This window comes from Carcharodon carcharias, chromosome 1, assembly GCF_017639515.1.
Source record: "Carcharodon carcharias isolate sCarCar2 chromosome 1, sCarCar2.pri, whole genome shotgun sequence".
In the NCBI taxonomy this organism is placed as follows: Eukaryota; Metazoa; Chordata; class Chondrichthyes; order Lamniformes; family Lamnidae; genus Carcharodon; species Carcharodon carcharias.
The window spans coordinates 150,498,077-150,511,972 of record NC_054467.1 but is presented as its reverse complement, the minus strand read 5'-3'; the positions used below and the strand labels follow the sequence as shown (position 1 = coordinate 150,511,972).

Genomic DNA, 13,896 nt, shown 5'->3' with positions numbered 1-13,896 from the left:
TTTTCCAAAGTCTATCTATATCTATCTTTCCCCACTCTGATGTTAGATATCCGATAATCGTCCTTTGTCACTGCCAATAAAAGCAGGAAACAGAAAAGACATGCAGATCTGTTTAGACTGGTGATTTTTTTTGTGTGATTTTTAGCCAACGCTGCATCTGATTTATTATGCAATAAGTAGATATACGTCCATTTAACAACTAGCTTTGCAGCTTGTTAATTGAGTATTCCATGTCTTGAATTCAAGTGGCAATTCACTTTTTAAAAATAAATTGGGTGAAATATAACCAGTAACTGAATAGATTGCAGAGAGCCTCAAACTATCATCATTGTTACAAACCATTTCAAAGGGGCAATTGTAAAATTCACCATTTAATTTGGCACTTAATACAACCTTCCTTGTTGAAAGATGTGCAAATTGTATTCGCTGATGGCTCAACTTTCCAGTGGATGCCACATCTTTGCTGATTTTAGCATGAACATCAACTGGAATACCTAGATCTGCCCCATTGCTTCCATCAAAGTAACACACAAAGACAGGTTCCTTAAGGAATGGGCATACACTACAGTACAGCCTTAACATGTTCCAAATAACGCCCCATCTCCACAAATAGCAATAAAGCAAAAGGGGCAATAAAAACATTTCTAAGAAACAGCAACAGGCAAAATCTGATAGAAGGGTAAACCTTTATGAGAGAAGATACAACAATCTAGAAGTTTGGTTGGACAGGTTTTCAGGCACTAATTAAGAGTGGCAAGCGATCCCTGCGACTGAAGACAGAAGCCAGAGGGTCACTAGAAAGTCCTTAGGCCTAGCCTGAATCATTGCAGTGAGCTGCAGGCGCTGTTGTCCATTTACAAACAGCTCACCTGATTGAAGAAGTAAAACTCAGGCCACCAGTGGCGACCCTCGGATACCTGCTGGGGTAGGACAGTGGAAGAAGAGGGGGCCAGTTGAGGGAGAGAGATAGGACAGTGGAGGAAGACTGGGAAGTTGGAGGAGGAAGAGGAGATGAAGGAGGAGAGTGCAAGGAGGGAAAAGGACATTGGAGGGGGCGCTCCTGTTCCTCATCACTCCATATGGAGTTTTTAAAACTTAAACTTTTGGTGGCAGTCACTAGCTGTGCCTAAATCCATGGCTGGAACCGCCGAGTGGACCAAGCCCAATGTCCTCCATTCAGGGCAGCCCAAGTTTCCTGAGTCTTCCTAAATAAAGTGTTTATCCGATGCTCTAGGTGGTTGCCCAGGCCGCTTAAGAATTGATCAATCTACTCTCAGGCCTGATGTCGCTCCCCCCCTGCCCTTCCTACACCCCCTCCACCAATCCCCAAGTGTCTTTGGGGCACAAAACATTGGTCTGTAAAAATGGGTCTCATCATGCCCCTTTACACCTGTAAAATGATCAAAGGTCCACTTTTCACTCCCACTTAAGGGAGTCTCCTATGCAGGTGACAAATATCAATAAGTTCTGTTGAGGCACATTGTGGAGAACAATGCTCACTATTCATGTCTAATGCATGATAAGTGCACGGCCTCTGTGCACCACAGCTTCCTCCAAGATGTATTATTGTGCATTTGGCATGGGGAAGTTGAACAGGCCAGATCTTCAGCACCTCAGCATTAATCATGGTAACTAACTTGCATCCAAAACCCTCATTTCCAAACAACACATGAAGATCTGCAGTTGAGGGGCATTTATTTGTATTCTTCCAAACACGTTACATGACTTATCACATAATAGTCAACAGAATATTGATATAGCTTTACTTCATTGGTTACAATGCATACAATAAAATCAAGACATATGATCATATTGATTCATCATAGAAAAGTATTTGATACATAAGTTTCTAAAGTATAAAAATGTTTTGGAAAAAAGAAAGCACACACCATGAAAAAATATTTAGCATTATTTTCAAGCATTAGCCAAAACACTGGACACAATACTATAGTTTAAAGCAATTCTTTCTTTTTACTTTTAAATATAGCGCAAAATTCTTGAATGTTAATATTAAAACCATTTGAATATAATCTAGATCTGCATCTGGTTAAGGACCCTGCTAATTATAAAATATGTAAGGGAACTTGTTGAATCACTGTGGCTAATGCCTAGAGAATAATTTGGGGGATTCAAGTGCCAACAATGTACTCCAGGTTCATAAAATTATCTCCTCCCCTCCCTTCAGGGGACAAAGAGCAATGCTTCTCTTTGAAAACAGCAGGTAGAAATGAAAATTAAGAGCATATGCATTTTTCATTTCATAATCATTGCTACTAAGCTGCCACCTTTGGCAGGTGCAATGTTTCTAAGCCAGGGATCGTCAGTGTAGACTGACAGAATGTTCTCCAGGCCTTTTGTGTGCCTTCTTGCAACCAATCTGTAGGATGACATAATTACTATCAACTGCTAAATACTGCTGTTCTTTCAAAAACTTTGGCTGCTGGATCCTTAAGGGAGTGACTGCAAGAGAGTAACAAGTGCAGGTTGCGTGTTCACCAGGGAGGTATTCTTAAACCAGACGCTGTGTTGGGATAAACAACAAAATTACAATACATGTTGCTTCCTATAAAATGGTAAATTTTAGTTCTCATAATGCCCCTTTTCCTTTCAAATGCTTTGGTGAATTTTATGCTCGTCAAGGTAATGGAGATTAATGTAGGGAAATGAAACACTTTCTCATTTCAGGCACTCTGTCAGCATTAAGCACAGCTCAAGATATAAGCATATCCAGCTGCAGAGTAAAGCTCCTTTTATTCTAACCCAGCCATTGTGCCTCAGCACTAATTTTAGCAGAGTACCCCTGCTGCAACAGTAACATTCTTTCTATTTTCTTCATCAGTTTTTCTGTAGTTCTATGTGAAGTTGCCAATTCCATGACTTGGGCTGACTCCAAAGTAACTGATTTCAAACTCATTTTTGACAAGGAATCCATTCGGCCAAAATTGGAGGTTGTTGTCCTATCTGCTGGAGTTGGATTTGAACCCAGATCTCACAGGGGAAAGGACAAGGCATCATCCAATTCCACTTTGTTTGTGCCTTAAATTATACATAAAAAAATGAAAGAGTGAATAATTAAAGAAAAACAGTGGCTGTGCTTTCAACTTTTGACTACATTAATCAGTCCCCAGGCTATGGTAGGAATTCCATTTGGCTATTGATAGATTACTTTGATCTCCTACAATCACAACAGAAAGTGCTTACGTGCAGGATAAAGGTTATAGAAGTTTAAAAAAGTGAATGTACCAATGCCATACGTGTATACACAAACACACACACACACACACACACACATGTTTATCACAGCTTAAGGGTCAAAGTATTGTAGACAACTCTGTATTTTAAATACCTGGCTGTTTTCTCAATACTGCTTACACCATGATATTATTGCATTGCTTACGTCTTTGTGGTAAAATTATACAGTACTAGAATAATACCTTTTAAACAGACCAATAGAAATCAGGGGAGAACAGCAAAAGCTGGTAAATATTATGAAATGGGATTATGACATTAAAATAATAGGAAAAGGCTTGAAGTTTGAAGTAAAATGAAGGAATTTGAGGAGAGAAATGCAGAATGGAATGTTATATAGAAATTATTAGAAAATAGTTGAAGCTTTCCTGTGGATTAGGTTTAACTATGCTTTTCATTCCATTCCATTGACCAAAGTTAACAACAGAACAATCTGGTAAATTCTACTGAATTATAATCCTGCTGCAGGACCAAATAGCTTAGCAAATTAAGACATTTTCCTATTGCAGAACCATATGAAAGTGTTCCTACTTCCCCTTTCTGATCCTGTTGGGTCACTGATAGTTATGTCAGTTAATGCCTTTTTAACTGCAGATTATCATGTAAGATAGTTGTAATTTTTTTAAAAACTGAAATAGCATTTGCATTCTTTATAGAGCCATTATGCAACCAAAATTAGCATGACTAAAATTTTGAATGATTTAAAAGCATTTCAGTTTCATGTTTGACTGAAATCTATTTTACCTGCGAATTACATTCAGCACCATAATCGGACACTGACAGCCCTGGTTTAAATAGTACAAAAACCTGCTTCATCTTGTTGGTAATACTCGGCAGGTCATGAAGTCTATGTGCAGACAGGAAGGTTGGGTTAACATTTCATTTCAATGACCTTTCATTAAAACTAGTTCTTTCAGCAGTTCTAATGAAGGATGTTTGCATTGAAACATTATTGGTACCTTCTCTCTGCCGATGCTGCGAGACCTGCTGAGCTTCCAGGATTTTCTGTTTTTATTTCAGATTTCCAGCACCTGCAATATTTTGCTTTCAGTTCAGTATTGTGCTTGGTTTGCAGTGCTTAAGACTTCAAAAAAAAAGCTCAGGATTTTGAAAGAACATTCTGTTATTCCTACAATTTTGGGGAGATTAACTTGTTTATGCTTTATTCTTTCAGCTGAATTCCTTCCATGCCTATTAAATGTAAATTGTGATCACAGCAACCACAAAGTCAGGAATGCATTGCCCACATATTGTCTTAGAATCTTACGGCACAGAAGGTGGCCATTTGGCCCATTGTGCCATGCCATTTCAAAGAGCTGTTCCATGTTGTCCCACATTCCTGCTTTTTCCACAGAGCCCTTCAAATTAGGTCTCTTCAAATATATGTCCAATTACCTTTTGAAAGCTCCTATGGAATCTGATCCCACCACCCTTTAGGTAGTATGTTGCAGCCCTTAACAACCCTTTTGATAACAGAACTAGAGAGGAAATTAGGAGATTTTTTTCACACAATTATTGTGTGAAATATTGTGGCTACTGACCTATTTGCGAGAAGAAACAGTACACAACTGTGCTGCACACAAAACTCTCACTGAGGTCTAACCAGAGATTTGTAAAGATTTAACATAACTTCTTTGTTTTCATATTCAATGCCAAGCCAAATATTCCATACACTTAACTGCCCTATTGCTTGCCCTGGCACCTCAATATGCACCCATAGGTCTTGTTAAATAAATATAACCCATAAGGTAAGGCTTATGATACTGTACAAGGGATGTATTTAATAACTCATAACAATTAAGCCACACACACAAACAAAAGGAGATTGTATTCCTTTCTCAGAAGATGAGAACATGCAGATTATTCACATTAATTTACTTATGTTGATTACACTCCTGAAAGCACCCCAAGACAGACCAGAAGTCCATCAATCTGTTAATTCTTGAACTTCGATTCCTTCAGTGTCCTGGAAAAGCAGAAAAAAGAATAGTGTGTTAATTTATCTAGGTTAGGCTCTCTGTTTTGCTAGTAAATCTTATAAGTTACTTAAGTGGGTGAACTTAGCTGCTATAACCTTTAATTTACAGAAGTTAATCCAGCTGCTGAGGAAAAAAAGAATTACATAGTACTGCCTGGAACTCATTAAAGTATTACAGTTTCTAATTTAAATCAGGTACAAAATGAACAATATATGGTAATAATGCAATTTGTGGCATATAATTAATAATTGTTACAATAGTTGGCTCCTGAAGTGTTTTTTCAAAAACATTTTGAAGATAAATTGTTTATTATTATATATTTAACAGCTAGCTTTATTCATTTAATCCTGCTGTAGAATTGAGAGAAGAAAAAAGTGTAAACCGTCTCCCAGAAATGTGCTTAAACCTGCAATGCTCTTTTCACACTTGTTTACAATGTATCGGTTGTAATTAAGTAAGAACCCAGAGTGATATATATTTTAGACAGATGGATCTCGATTTCAGCTCAATCTAAAGGCCCCTGGTTCATTCCCAGGTTTCAGCACCACAAGCGGGAAGTAGGAGCTGGAGTGGGTCCTATTAGGGACAAAGAGGGTGGGTGACAAATGCTCAGAGTCGCAGAGCAAGGTTAGAATACTTAGTAAACACTGTTATAGAATGCTCATTAAGGATGAGGAGAATCTAACAAAATGTCAGTAGAAGCAGACATGGTAACATAGAAACCTAGAAAATAGGAGCAGGAGTAGGCCATTCAGCCCTTCGAGCCTGCTCTGCCATTCATTATGATTATGGCTGATCATCCAACTCAATAGCCTGCTCCCGCTTTCTTCCCATATCCTTTGAATCCTTTTGCCCCAAGAGCTATATCTAACTCCTTCTTGAAATGAAACAATGTTTTGGCCCCAACTGTTTTCTGTGGTAGTGAATTCCCGTCTTACCACTCTCTGGGTGAAGAAGTTTCTCCTCATCTCAGTCTTAAATGGTCTACCCCGTATCCTCAGACTGTGACCCCTGATTCTGGACTCCCCCACCATCGGGAACATCCTTCCTGCATCTACCCTGTCTAGTCCTGTTAGAATTTTATAGGTTTCTATTAGATCCCCCCTCATTCTTATGAACTCCTGCAAATATAATCCTAATCGACTCAATCTCTCCTCACATGTCAGTCCTGCCATCCCAGGAATCAGTCTGGTTAACCTTTGCTGCAATCCCTCTATAGCAAAAACATCCTTATCTGAGGATAAGGAGACCAAAACTGCACACAATATTCCAAGTGTGGTCTCACCGAGGCCCTGTATAATTGCAGCAAGCCATCCGTGTTCCTGTACTCGAATCCTCTGGCTATGAAGGCCAACATACCATTTGCCTTCTTTACTGCCTGCTGCACCTGCACACTTACCTTCAGCGATTGGTATACAAGGACACCCAGGTTTTGTTGCACATTCCTCTCTCAATTTACAGCCATTCAGACAAGAATCTACCTTCCTGTTTTTGCTACCAAAGTGGATAACCTCACATTTATCCACATTATATTGCATCTGTCATGCATTTGCCCACTCACTCAGCTTGTCCAAATCACCCTGAAACATCTCTGCATCCTCCTTACAGCTCACCCTCCCACCCAGCTTTGTGTCATCTGCAAATTTGGAGATATTACATTTAGCTCCCTCATCTAAAACATTAATATATATTGTGAATAGCTGGGGTCCCAGCATCGATCCCTGCAGTACCCCACTAGTGACTGACTACCATTCGGAAAAAGACCCGTTTATTCCTGCTCTTTGTTTCCTGTCTGCCAACCAGTTTTCTATCCATCTCAGTGCACTATCCCCAATCCCATGTGCTTTAATTTTACATGGAGTGGAGGGGGGGTGTGGTTGTAGGGACAAGCAAGCAGTGTTAGAAGCAGATCATCAAAAGATGTCACAGACAACAGAACAAAAGAACACATAGGTGTTGAAGTTGGTGATATATATCTAAACGAATGTGCTAATTAAGAATGGTGCCCTACCATCCATTCTTAATTAGCCCATTCGTTTAGATATATATCACCAACTTCAACACCTATGTGTTCTTTTGTTCTGTTGTCTGTGACATCTTTTGATGATCTGCTTCTATCACTGCTTGCTTGTCCCTACAACCACACCCCCCCTCCACTTCTCTCCCCCCACCCAACCCACCACCCCCCCTTCCCCACACACACACCTTAAACCAGCTTATATTTCACCCCATTCCTATTTCTACTTAGTTCTGTCGAAGGGTCATGAGGACTCGAAACGTCAATTCTTTTCTTCTCCGCCGATGCTGCCAGACCTGCTGAGTTTTTCCAGGTAATTCTGTTTTTGTTTTGGATTTCCAGCATCCGCAATTTTTTGTTTTTATCTCCTTTCTCAGTGACTGTCTCCGTCTCCGGCTTACCCCACGTGGATTTCAACTGAAATTCCACCCCTCATGTTTCGAACCCACCCAGGATTATCGGTATCTCCAGGACATGAAACGTTTCTTGGACTGCTGTTCCCGTTGCATTCTGAGATCCACACTCAGTGCCATGCGCCAACATATGAACACACTCGACCTCTCCCTCCAGCAGCACCACCGCACCCGTTTTCAAAGCTGCGTGTGCCCCCAGTTTCATTTTATTCTTCGTCTCATCCGACGCCTCAACAAGAAACCTTTTCTCTTTCTCTCAAGTGCTAAGGAACGCAAGCTCCAACAACTCATCGACACCAACACCCATCCAGGACCCTCCACCCCTGCCTGTCCCTCCGTCCCCACCCCATCTTCCAATCCCAGCCCCGGCTGTGTATTCACTATACCTGTGACCTTCCCCTCTCCGATGCTGAATGTTCAGTGCTCAGCAAAGGACTTAGTTTCATACCCCCACGCCCTCATCTCAATGAATTTCAGGCTTGGCACGATGCTGAACTCTTCTTCCGCCGCCTTCGTCTCCATGCTCACTTCTTTGGGCAGGAGTCCTCTCCCCATTCAACGGATCCTTTTACCCACATCCAATATTCACCTGGATCCCTCCCTCTGGATTCTTACCTTCTCTTGATCTTTTCATTGAGAACTGTCGGCGTGACATTAGTTGTCTCAATTTCTCTGCTCCTCTCACCCATTCTAACCTGTCTCTCTCTGAACCTACTGCACTCCATTCTCTCAGGTCCAACCCTAACATTGACATCAAACCTGCTGACAAGGGTGGTGCTATCGTGGTCTGGCGCACTGACCTCTACCTCATAGAGGCTGAGCGTCAACTCGCAGACACTTCCTCCTACCTCTCCCTGAACCATGACCCCACCACTGAACATCAAGCCATTGTTTCCAGGACTGTCACTGACCTCATCTCCTCTGGAGATCTTCCTCCCACAGCCTCCAACCTGAAAGTCGCCCAAACTCGGACGGCCCGCTTCTACCTCCTACCTAAAATCCACAAACAGGACTGTCCCGGCAGACCGATCATGTCAGCCTGTTCCTGCCCCACGGAACTCATTTCTCGTTATCTTGACTCCCTTCTCTCTCCCTTGTTCAGTCCCTTCCCACCTACATCCGTGATTCCTCTGACACCTTATGTCACATCAACAATTTCCAGTTCTCTGGCACGAACCACCTCAACTTCACCATGGACGTCCAATCCCTCTACACCTCCATCCTCCACCGGGATGGGCTCTCAGCTTCTTCCTCGAACAGAGGCCTGAACAATCCCCATCCACCACTACTCTCCTCTGTCTGGCTGAACTTGTTCTCACACAGAACAATTTCTCCTTTAACTCCTCTCACTTCTATGTGGCTATGGGTACCCGCATGGGCCCCAGCTATGCCTGTCTCTTTATGGGGTATGTGGAACATTCCTTGTTCCAGCCCTAATCCGGCCCCCTCCCACAACTCTTTCTCCGGTACATCAATGATTACTTCGATGCTGCTTCATGCTCTCATCGGGACCTGGAAAAATTTATTAATTTTGCTTCCAATCTCCACCCCTCCATCATTTTCACATGGTCATTCTCTGACACTTCCCTTCCTTGTCTGTCTCAATTTCTGGTGATAGAATGTCCACCAATATCCATTACAAGCCTACCGACTCCCACAGCTACCTCGACTACAGCTCCTTACACCCCGCTTCCTGTTATGACTCCATCCCAATCTCTCAGTTCCTTCGCCTCCGTCGCATCTGTTCTGATGATGCTACCTTCAAAAACAGTTCCTCTGACATGTCCTCCTTCTTCCTTAACCGAGGTTTTCCACCCATGGTAGTTGACAGGGCCCTCAATCGTGTCCGGCCCATCTCCCGCGCATCCGCCCTCATGCCTTCTCCTCCCTCCCAGAAACATGATAGGGTCCCCCTTGTCCTCACTTATCACCCCACCAGCCTCCGCATTCAAAGGATCATCCTCCACCATTTCCACCAACTCTAGCATGATGCCACCACCAAACACATCTTCCCTTCACCACACCCCCCAGGCGGCATTCCATAGGGATCGTTCCCTCCGTGACACCCTGGTCCACTCCTCCATCAACCCCTACTTCTCAACCCCCACCTAAAGCACATCCCCATGCAAACGCAAAATATGCAACACCTGCCCCTTCACTTCCTCTCTCCTCACCGTCCAAGGGTCCAAATACTCTTTCAAGTGATGCATTTCACTTGCATTTCCACCAACTTAGTCTACTGCATTCATTGTTCCCAATGCGGTTTCCTCTACATTGGAGAGACCAAATGCAGACTGGGTAACTGCTTTGCAGAACACCTTCGGTCTGTCCGCAAGCATTACCCAGACCTCCCTGTAGCTTGCCATTTTAACACTCCACCCTGCTCTCTTGCCAACATGTCTATCCTTGGCTTGCTGCATTGTTCCAGTGAAGCTCAACGCAAACTGGAGGAACAGCAACTCATCTTCCGACTAGGCACTTTACAGCCTTCTGGCCTGAATATTGAGTTCAACAACTTTAGATCTTGAACTCCCTCTTCCATCCCCACCTCCTTTACGTTTCTTCCCCCTCCCTTTTGTTTTTTCCAATAATTTATATAGATTTTTCTTTTCCCACCTATTTCCATTATTTTTAAAGGTAGTCCACCCATCATTTATTTCACCCCACCCCCACAAGAGTTACCTTGCTTGTGCTGCTCTCCACTCTTAATTAGCATATTCTTTAAGATAATATCACCACCTTCAACACCTCTTTGTTCTTTTGTCTGTGACATCTTTTGGTTATCTCCTTCTATCACTGCTTGCTTGTCCCAACAACCCCGCCCCCACTTAAACCAGCTTATATTTCATCCCTTTCTTATTGTTACTTAGTTCTGTTGAAGGGTCATGAGGACTCGAAACGTCAACTTTGCTCTTCTTCGCCGATGCTGCCAGACCTGCTGAGTTTTTCCAGGTATTTCTGTTTTTGTTTTGGATTTCAAGCATCCGCAGTTTTTTGTTTTTATCTCTGGTATGTTATTTGTGTCCTCCTTTGTGGAGTCAGATCCAAAGTATGTATTTAGTTGGTCAGCCATTTCTTTGTTCCTCATTATAAATTCCCCTGTTTCAGACTGTAAGGGACCTACATTTGTCTTCACCAATCTTCTTCTCTTCACATACCTATAGAAACTTTTACAGTTAGTTTTTATGTTCCCTGCAAGCTTACTCTCTTACTCTATTTTCCCCATCTTAAATCAATTCCTTCGTCCTCCTTTGCTGAATTCTAAAGTGCTCCCAATCTTCAGGTCTGTTGTTTTTTCTGGCCAATTTGAATGCTTCTTCCTTGGATCAAGTACTATCTCTAATTTCCCTTGTAAGCCATGTTTGGCCACCTTTCCTATTTAACTTTTGCGCCAGGCAGGAATAAACAATTGTTGAAGTTCACCCATGCGCTCTTTGAACGTTTGCCATTGCCTATCCACCGTCATCCCTTTACGTAACATTTCCCAATCCATCATAGCCAACTCACATCTCATAGCACCGTAGTTTCTTTATTAAGATTCAGGACCCTAGTCTCAGAATCAACTACGTCACTCTCCATCTTGATGAAGAATTCTATCATATTATTGTTGCTCATCCCCAAGGGGCTTTGCACGACTAGATTGCCAATTATTCCTTTCTCATTACACAATACCCAGTCTAGGATGGCCCGTTCTCCAGTTGGTTCCTCAACGTATTTGTCCAGAAAAACATCCCGTATACACTCCAGGAATTCCTCCTCTACAGTATTGTTACTAATCTGATTTGTCCATAGTAGAAGTAAAGATGGGGTGAAAACTGAGAGGGAGGAGGTACTGAAAAGGCTGGGCTAAGCTTAAGAATGAATAAGTCACCTGGTCCAAATGGTTTGCATCCCAACTTGCTAAAGGAAGTGGGGTGGAGATAGTGGAAGGGCTTGATCTTTCAATCGTCCCTTGATGTGAGGGAGATGCCAGAGGATTGGAGAGTGGCAAATGTGATGCATTAATTCAAGAAAGGCTGTAAGGACAGTCCTAGTAACTACAGGCCAGTTAGTTTAACTTCAAGTGTCTGCTGTTTTTTCTTCTCCTGATTGTTTCTAAAACCTTACCCACTATTGAAGAGGTTCGTGTTAATTAAGGACAGCCAGCAGGGATCGGTAGTCAAGCATGATCTGCCTTTTAATCTAATTGAAATTTTGATGAATCACAGAATAGTTACTGCGCAGGAGGCAGCCATTAGTCCCATCATGTCTACACTGGCTCTCCAGATGAGCATCATGACTTAGTGCCATTCTCCTGCTTTTTCGCCATGCCCTTACTCATTGTTTCTATTCAAATAATCATCCAATGCCATCTTGAATGCCTCAATTGAACCTGCCACCACCACACTTCCAGGCAGTGCATTCCAGACTCAAACCATTCGCTGTTTGAAAAGCTTTTCTTCACATCGCATTTACTTCTTTTGCAAATCACTTTAAATCTGTGTCCTCTCATTCTCAATCCCTTGATGAACAATTTCTCCCTATCTACTCTATCCAGCCTCCTCATGATTTTGAACACCTCTATCAAATCTCCTCTTAGCCTTCTCCACTCCAAGGAGAACGGTCCCAAACTCTCCAATCTATCTTCATAGCTGAAGTGTCTCATCCCTAGAGCCATTCTTGTAAAGCTCGTCTGCACTCTCTCCAATGCAATCACATCCTTCCTATAGTGTGGCAACCAGAACTGTACACAATACTCCAGCTGAGATCTAACGAGTGTCTTTTTTTAAAATTCAGCATAAACCTTCTCTATTATGGAAGGAGGCTATGAAGGAAATGTAGAATTTTAAGGAAGGTGTTCGACAAGTATCACTTGAAAGGCTGGTTAACAAAATTGAGACTCAAGGAATAGGAGGGTCAGATTCAGCTTGGATTAAAAAATTGGCTTAAGAAGAGAAAACAGCCAGCCGTGGCAGATGGTTATTTCTTAGAGTGGAGGGTGACTGACAGTGGTGTTTCCCAAGGGTCAGTGCTATGACCACAGCTTATTTATTACATAAGGTGACTTGGATATTCGAATACAGAGTAAAATTTCAAAATTTCCCGATGATACCAAACTTGGAGGATACTAAGACTGCAACAGAACATAGATAGGCTAGCAGAGTGGAAAGACAAGTGGCGAATGGGATTTAATATAGAGTAATGTGAGGTGATACATTTTGGCAGAAGTATTAGGGAGAAACAATATAGACTCAATGGGCTGGATTTTATGCACTGTGGCTATTGTTTTGGAAGGCAGAGGGGCTTCTAAAATCTACCGGGTGGGCCTTCCCACTGCCTACCTGCCTGCTCTAGACCTGTCTGAAATTTTACAGGGGGTGGGGGACAGCATTGGATGGCCCCAATTAATGGCCACCGAAGGGCCTCATCCCTCCCACACTGATATTTCACCTGCTGCAGGGAGAGGCCTATGCTATTCAAGAGGCCTAGCAGCTTTCGCTGCACATGCTGTTGTTGAGCAAGATTTGGGAGGACGGAGGGGTGGGTACCTCCTTTGCAAGTCCCCGAGGCTCATCAGAGGTACCCTCCCACCCCAGAAGATCACTCTTTCCCCTTTACCCAGCAATGTGGAAAATTGCCCAGAAATATCCCATCTACAAAGGTCAGGACAGATCCAACCCGGCCATTTACCATCCCATCAGTCTACTCTCAATCATCAAAGTGATGGAAGGGGTCATTGACAGTACCATCAAGCAGCATTTACTCAGCAATAGCCTGCTCACTGACAGTTTGGGTTCAGCCAGGGCCACTCAGCTCCTGAACTCATTACAGCCTTGGTCCAAAAACAGACATAAGAGCTGAACTCACAAGGTGAGGTGACAGTGACTGCGCTTAATTATCAAGGAAGCATTTGACCGAGTGTGACATCAAGGAGCCCTACAAAACTGAGGTCAATAGGAATCGGGGGACAACTCTCCACGGGTTGGAGTCATACCTAGCGCAAAGCAATATAGTTATCTATCTCGGCACAATTTTTAATTAATTAATATACAGGATGCTAGGCCAGCATTTATTGCCCATCCCTAATTGCCCTAGAGAAGGTGGTAGTGAGCTACCTTCTTGAACCGCTGCAATCCATGTGGTGTAGGTACACCCACAGTGCTGTTAGGAAGGGAGTTCCAGAATTTTGATCCAGCGACAGTGAAGAAATAGCAATATATTTCCAAGTCAGGGTGGTGAGTGACTTGGAAGGGAACTT

The 13,896-nt window shown here is 42.6% G+C and overlaps 1 protein-coding gene across 1 annotated transcript in view; it reads right to left on the bottom strand.

Moving 5' to 3' along the window:
• Positions 1 to 13,896, bottom strand: part of spata18 (spermatogenesis associated 18) — a 122,814-nt gene that overhangs the window by 14,204 nt on the left and 94,714 nt on the right. The window lies entirely within an intron of this gene.